We start from the raw sequence: 7,744 nt of genomic DNA, 5'->3' as shown, positions 1-7,744 counted from the left end.
GTCGAGTCAGTTTGGTGTGACATAAGCATAGGGAAATCAAAATTGAGAGTAGGAGTGTGCTATAGGCCTAATGACTCTCATGAGTATAATAAGATATTGTACAGGGAAATAGAGTGGGCCAGTAAATCAGAGAGTCTTATAATGGGGGACTTTAATTTCCCAGATATTGACTGGAATTTGTGGGTTGGTCACTCGCACACTAGCAAGGCTTTTGTGGATTTATTGGATGATTGTTTTCTACATCAGCATGTTCGTGAGGCAACGAGAGGGAGCAATACTCTTGATCTGATTATCAGTAGTGATTCCTCATGCATTAAGAACCTGCAGATAAATGAACCACTAGGTGGCAGTGATCACAGTGTGTTGAAGTGGGATTTGCTCAAGGAGGTAACTACCATCAGAGGTAAAGGGAGGGGTTTTTGTTTTCGTAAAGGCGACTATGATGGTCTGAGACAGTATTTAAATTCTATACAGTGGGACCAACTGATGATGTTACCAACAGCAAACTCAAAATGGGAAGCATTCAAGGAACTAATCTTGGTGGCTACCAGGCTTTACATACCAAGTAAGAAATATTGTTCAAGGTTTAGGCCTAAATGGTTGTCAGATGGACTAATGAGACATGTGGCAGAGAAGAAAAATGCATGGGATACATACAAATTAATGGGTGACATGGAAGCCTATGATAGATATAAGTTGGTCTGTAACCAAGTCACAAAGGAGATTAGGCAGGCAAAGGCAGACTATGAAAAATCCTTGGCAAAGGAGGCAAAGAAAAACAGAAAAGAGTTCTTTACCTATTTAAACTCAAGAAGGAAAGGGATGAATCAGATTGGTCCACTGGATATTGATGGTTCAACAGTTGAGGATCCTACTCAGGTGGCTAACAATCTAAACGAGTATTTTGCATCTACATTCACGCATGAGGAGTTATTCAGGAAGGAGAATGATGTAGGTAAAGTAAACATTGGCAGTGAGCTGGATGATTTTGTAATAACTGAGAGGAAAGTGGAGGAGAGATTGTTGGGGATAAACATAAAAAAGGCACCTGGGGTGGATGGGATCTATCCAGTTATATTAAAGGAGGCAGCAAAGGAAGTAAGCAAACCCTTAGCCATAATTATGAGAGCTTCCTTGGACTCAGGGGAGGTACCTATGGACTGGAGATGTGCAAATGTGACCCCAATTCACAAAGGAGGTTCAAAGGCTGACACAAGTAATTATAGACCTGTTAGTTTAACTTCTGTTCCAGGTAAATTAATGGAGGCACTGGTTAAAGAAGCACTGCAGGATCATCTAGACAAGAATTCAGTTATAGCTCAGACGCAGCATGGTTTTGTTAAGGGCAGGTCTTGCCTGACCAATTTGATTGGATACTATGATGTAGTCACAAAAGAACTGGATGCAGGGAATAACTTTGATATTATATATTTGGATCTTAGAAAGGCTTTTGATACTGTTGCACATTGAAGACTGCTGCACAAATTGGAGCAGTGTGGCATTGGAGGCAAATTGCTGCTATGGATAAGGGGATGGTTGAGTGGCAGAAGACAGAGAGTGGTAATCAATGGACACTGCTCAACGTGGACTAATGTTATTAGTGGAGTTCCTCAAGGTTCAGTGTTGGGTCCGTTGTTGTTTTCGGTGTTTATGAATGATATTGATGATGGGATATCAAGTTTAATGTCCAAGTTTGCAGATGATACAAAGGTTGGCAGGGTCGTTAAGGACAATACTGACGCTATGCTGCTGCAACAGGATCTGGACAGGTTGAACAGATGGGCTGAGAGGTGGCAAATGAGGTTTAACATCGACAAATGTAAAGTGCTGCATATGGGAAACAGTAACCCCAGAGCAACGTATCAACTCTGCGGTACTACACTGACAGTGGTGGAGAATGAAAAGGACCTGGGGGTAATTGTGCAGGCAGATATGAAGTTCTCTGAGCAGTGCAGACGAGCTGCAAGAGTAGCTCATGGTGTCTTGTCAATGATATACAGGAATTTTTCTAGCAGGGATAAGGAGGTGATTATTCCCTTGTATAAGGCAATGGTTAGGCCACATCTTGAGTACTGTATATAGGTCTGGAGGCCTCATTTCAAGAAGGATGTAGAGCTGCTGGAACGGGTACAGAGAAGGGCAACAAGATTAGTGAATGGAACAAAGGGTTGCTCTTACGAAGAAAGGCTTAAGTTTTGCAAATTACAGAGTCTGGAGACTAGGCACCGGCGAGGTGATCTGATAGAGGTGTATAAGGCTTTGAATGGTTTGAGCATGCTCAATGCCAATGGGATTCTTCATCTTTCTCAGAATAATCACCTCAGAGGGCATAAATTCAAATTGAGGAAGGACGGATGTCGGATAGATGTGCGGAAATTTGCCTTTGGCCAGCGGGTGGTTGGTTGGTGGAACCGACTTCCATCACTGGTTGTTGAAGTTGATAGCCTAAACAAATTTAAAGCTCAACTGGACAGGTATTTCGAACGAACGGAGGGGTGAAATGGGAGTGGGTTTTTTTTTTTTTTTTTTTTTTTTGGCTGATGCTGAATAAGCTTGCTTTCTTGCATCATATGCCTCTGCTAATGCTAATGCTAATGCTAAATCCCACTTCAGCACACTGTGATCACTGCCACCTAGTGGTTCATTTATCTGCAGATTCTTAATGCATGAAGAATCACTGCTGATAATCAAATCAAGAGCATTACTCCCTCTAGTTGCCTCTCGAACATGCTGATGTAGAAAACAATCATCCAATAAATCCACAAAAGCCCTGCTAGTGTGTGAGTAACCAGCCCCCAAATTCCAGTCAATATCTGGGAAATTAAAATCTCCCATTATAAGACTCTCCGATTTTCTGGCCCACTCTAATTCCCAGTACAGTTTCTTATTATACTCATCAGAGTCTTTAGGCCTATAGCACACTCCTACTCTCAATTTTGATCTCCCAATGCTTATGTCACACCAAACTGACTCGACACTGCACTGTCCAGCGATGTCGACTGGCTTCACTTCCTTGGACCTTATGTGTTTTTTAATTAATAGCATAACCCCTCCTCCCCTCCTGTCTTGTCTATCCTTTCTATACACACTGTATTCCCCAAATTCCAGTTCCGCATTCCTTATATCTGTGTGACACCACGTCTCTGATATCCCAACAATATCTGCCTTTGATGTTTTGAGCAATACCTCAAATTCATCAAATTTATTTACGAAACTCCTAGCATTGGTGTACACGCAGGTATACATGCACCTGTTCCTATTCTTAGCTCCCCTAACACTACCCATGTGTTTACTTGTACCGCAATGACTCCCAGCAGTCTCTGAAATATCCTGCATCTTGTTTTTCAGACTTCTGCTCATTTCAATAGAAGCGGTGCAAGAATCCCTTCCACCTCTGCCACTGGCTACTGTTAATCTATTCGTCTTTGTCTCCCCGCAAGCTAGCAGTTTTCCGACCCACCTAACACTGCCTCGATAGCATCAGCAAATATTCTTGCTCCCTTTCTATTTAAGTGTATCCCATCCCTGTAGAAGCAATCTCTCCTGTTACAATCTACGCCTGAGACCGACTAACTCAGCCACGGAAAACCCCTAACAATATCATGAAAGCCATTTTTCCAAAGCACATTGAACCCTGCACTTAAACAAGCAGCTGTTCCAACAAAACAACTGCTACAGCACGCCAACTGCCGAGGCCAGAGATCACCAAGAAAGCCGTCGAGTGCTTTCCAGGAGGAAATACTACATCTCTTCAACCACTGTGCCTCCGAGGATATATATCCCGCTAGCATGGCGAACCACAAAACTGCGTCTCATATTAGAGAATCTCACCACCAGTAGATAGGACCTCCCGGAGTCCTATCGTCCCATCACACTCCTGTTTGTGCTAAGTAAACGCCTAGATTCTCCTTCGGAACCGAATCGAAACCCACTACCCTGCATCGGATCTACAGTCACTATGGTGGCCAAGCGTCCTTGGCAAGCTTCGGGAGGCAAACCTGCCCACTAACCTTCACAACTGCATCAAGGCATATATTACAAACAAATTGGGCATATTCCAAACCCCCTACAGTTCAGTGACATGCCAAGTTCACAGAGGGCGTCTGCAAGGTTCAGTCCTAGGTGCTCTCTTCTGGAACCTTGTCTGCAAGTCTGGGTGGATAGAAATAAGCTAAAAATATCACCTAACGAGATATCATCCTATTGCTTAAAGGATCCTTAGACATCAGGAGATCTCCTCAAATCCATAACCAAGGCACTATTATCAAGCTGACTACTGAACTGAAGCAACTCGGCGTAATCCTGGATAAAAACCTGTCGTTTACACCAAACATGGGCCTACATCAGGATGAAGATCAGAAATTACCCCACTTTGGTTATGAGGGTTACCTGTAAAGACTGGGGCCTTAGAAAGGAGACAATGGAACTGATCTATAAAGCCATGGTTGGTTCAAAAAGGCCAAAACTGCGGTTAATAAAAGAAAATTTGATACAATACAGCAGCTTTAACTCCTGATGACTTCAAGGACCTGTAATACTGTTAATACCCACGCATTCCAGGTCCTTGTGGGTGCCTCCTCCTCCTGAATCGGGAGATTGTTACCGTTGGCTGCTCAACTGCCTGTCCAAAGGCAGAGAGGCCACCTGCCTGAATTTCACAAATAACAGTATTACAGGTCCTTGAAGTCATCAGGAGTTAAAGCTGCTGTATTGTATCAAGCTCTACACGGGAACCGGGAAGCAATTCCAGCAAATACTCCGGATGACCGAAGAATTCAGTAATGATATTAGGATGGAATGTGGTCTAGACAAATGCAAGACCCACAGATTGCACAAGGGAAAATTAATCAATCGAAACTACTAGCTGCAGACTGGTAAAGAGATCGAAGCCATGGCAGAGGGCGAGACCTACAAATACTTGGTGATGATGCAAGCTCAGCAGTTATGGCACAAGGAAATTAAGGCCTGCCTGACCGAAAAATATCATCAGAGACGCAGAAGCCTGCTGAAAGCAAAGCTGAACGGAAGGAACACAGTTAATGCCATAAACACCTGTGCAGTCCCAGTGCTAACATACTCCTTTGTTGTCATAGATTGGACTAACACAGACTGGAGGATATCATGAGAAAGACAAGGACAATGATGACCAAGAGCCGCCATCACTAACTGAAGTCAGCCGTGGAGAGACTGACAATTGCTCGGAACGAAGCAGGAAGAGGGCTGACAGACCTCATTCAGCAACTGAAAACAGCGATTGCTAACCTGAAAGATTAATTCCAGAAACACACAGCAGTACTCCACCAGGCCATAGGGAAGATAGACACCGTTTCGGCTGAGTGGGTACACCCTACTCAGCCGAAACGAGGCATCTCATCCCAACCAGGAGGCACAAACAAAGCTAGAAAGATGGGCATAGAAGACACTCCATGCAGACACTACAATGATCCACATCAGGATTACATAAATAAAATTGCTTCAAATGCATCGCTGACGGCACGCTCTTCCCCGAGACGGAAGGATTCATGCTGCCATCCAAGACCAGGTAATCAACACCAGACTATAGAAAAAACAATCCCCAGGAGCCCAGAGTATCCGAGGACACGTATCAACGATGCTACCTGACATTAGAAACGATCCAACCATTAACCGTAGGAGCCATGGTAAGTACCCAGACTGATTATGCTCGTAAACACCACCAGGTACCCAGGATTATACATCTGAATTTTTTTTTTTTTTGTAGTTGTTGGCGCATCGGCTTCTGTGACCATAATGCACCTCCCAAGGTTTTTGCAGTACTTTGATCCAAGCCCGAGGCGGGATTCGAACCCGCGACCTTTGGGTTGCCAGGCAGGCACTTTACCCACCCGGCTAGCCCCGTCGGCATACATCAGAAGCTAGCAAGGAAATACTAATTGATCAAAGGAAGTGTACTATACTAAAGTAGGAACCCCAACCCACAAGCTGTACTAGGACTGCGCCATAGTAACGAATAAAACACACAACCAATTCACAAAAGAGGATCAAAGGCTGACACAAGTAATTATAGACCTGTTAGTTTAACTTCTGTTCCCGGAAAATTAATGGAGGCACTGGTTAAAGAAGCACTGCAGGATCATTTAGACAAGACTTCAGTTATAGCTCAGACACAGCATGGTTTTGTTAAGGGGAAGTCTTGCCTGACCAACTTGATTGGATACTATGATGCAGTAACAAAAGAACTGGATGCAGGGAATAACTTTGATATTATATACTTGGATCTTAGAAAGGCTTTTGATACTGTTGCACATTGAAGACTGCTGCACAAATTGAAGACTGCTGCTCCAATGCCACACTGCGGAGCAGTGTGGCATTGGAGGCAAATTGCTGCTATGGATAACGGGGTGGTTGAGGGGGAGAAGACAGAGAGTGGTAATCAATGGACACTGCTCAACGTGGACTAATGTTATTAGTGGAGTCCCTCAGGGTTCAGTGTTGGGTCCATTATTGTTTTCTGTATGTATAAATGATATTGATGATGGTATATCAAGCTTAATGTCCAAGTTTGCAGATGATATGAAGGTTGGCAGAGTTGTCAAGGACACTACTGACACTACACTGCTGCAACAGGATCTGGAAAGGTTGAGCAGATGGGCTGAGAGGTGGCAAATGAAGTTTAACATTGACAAATGTAAAGTACTACACATGGGAAACAGCAACCCCAGAGCAACGTATCAACTCTGCAGTACTACACTGACAGTGGTGGAGAATGAAAAGGACCTGGGGGTAATTGTGCAGGCAGATATGAAGTTCTCTGAGCAGTGCAGACGGGCTGCAAGAGTAGCTCATGGAGTATTGTCAATGATATACAGGAATTTTTCTAGCAGGGATAAGGAGGTGATTATTCCCTTGTATAAGGCAATGGTCAGGCCACACCTAGAGTATTGTATACAGGCCAGGAGGCCTCATTTCAAGAAGGATGTAGAGCTGCTGGAAGGAGTACAAAGAAGGGCAACAAGATTAGTGAATGGAACAAAGGGGTGCTCTTACGAAGAAAGGCTTAAGTTTTGCAAATTACAGTGTCTGGAGATTAGGCACCAGCGAGGTGATCTGATAGAGGTGTATAAAGCCTTGAATGGTTTGAGCATGCTCAGTGCTGATGGGATTCTTCCTCTAGCTCAGAAAAATCACCTGAGAGGGCATAAATTAAAATTGAGGAAAGACAGATGTAGGATAGACGCGAGGAAATTTGCCTTTAGCCAGCGGGTGGTTGGTAGGTGGAACAGACTTCCATCCCTTGTCGTGGAAGTTGATAGCCTAAATAAGTTTAAGGCTCAGCTGGACAGGTATTTCGAACGAACAGAGGGGTAAAGTGGAAGTGGTTATTTTTTATTTACTTATTTATTTATTTATTTATTTTTTTTTGGCTGATGCTGTATAAGCTTGCTTTCTTGCATCAAATGCTTCTACTAATGCTAATGCTAATGGTAATGCTAAAACAATCCCACACAACATACCGGACACAACCCTTGTGGACAAGAAGGAAAAGGGTACCTATCTGATTGACATAGCCGTACCCAACACTGGCAACCTGCAGAAAACCCATGGGGAAAAATCAGTAAGTACACGAACCTGAGACAGGAGATCAAAAAGATGTGGCATATGCAACAAGTTACGACCATCCCGATCATCGTGTCAACCATCGGCATGGTGTCAAAGACCCTACAAAAGAGCCTAGCAGCAATAGGTGTCCCAGCGAACACCTACA

The sequence above is a fragment of the Mastigoproctus giganteus genome, chromosome 3 (genome assembly GCF_048544385.1).
Source record: "Mastigoproctus giganteus isolate SK-2022 chromosome 3, ASM4854438v1, whole genome shotgun sequence".
Lineage (NCBI taxonomy): Eukaryota > Metazoa > Arthropoda > Arachnida > Uropygi > Thelyphonidae > Mastigoproctus > Mastigoproctus giganteus.
The sequence above is the reverse complement of the archived record's forward strand: the minus strand, read 5'-3'. Positions refer to the sequence as shown.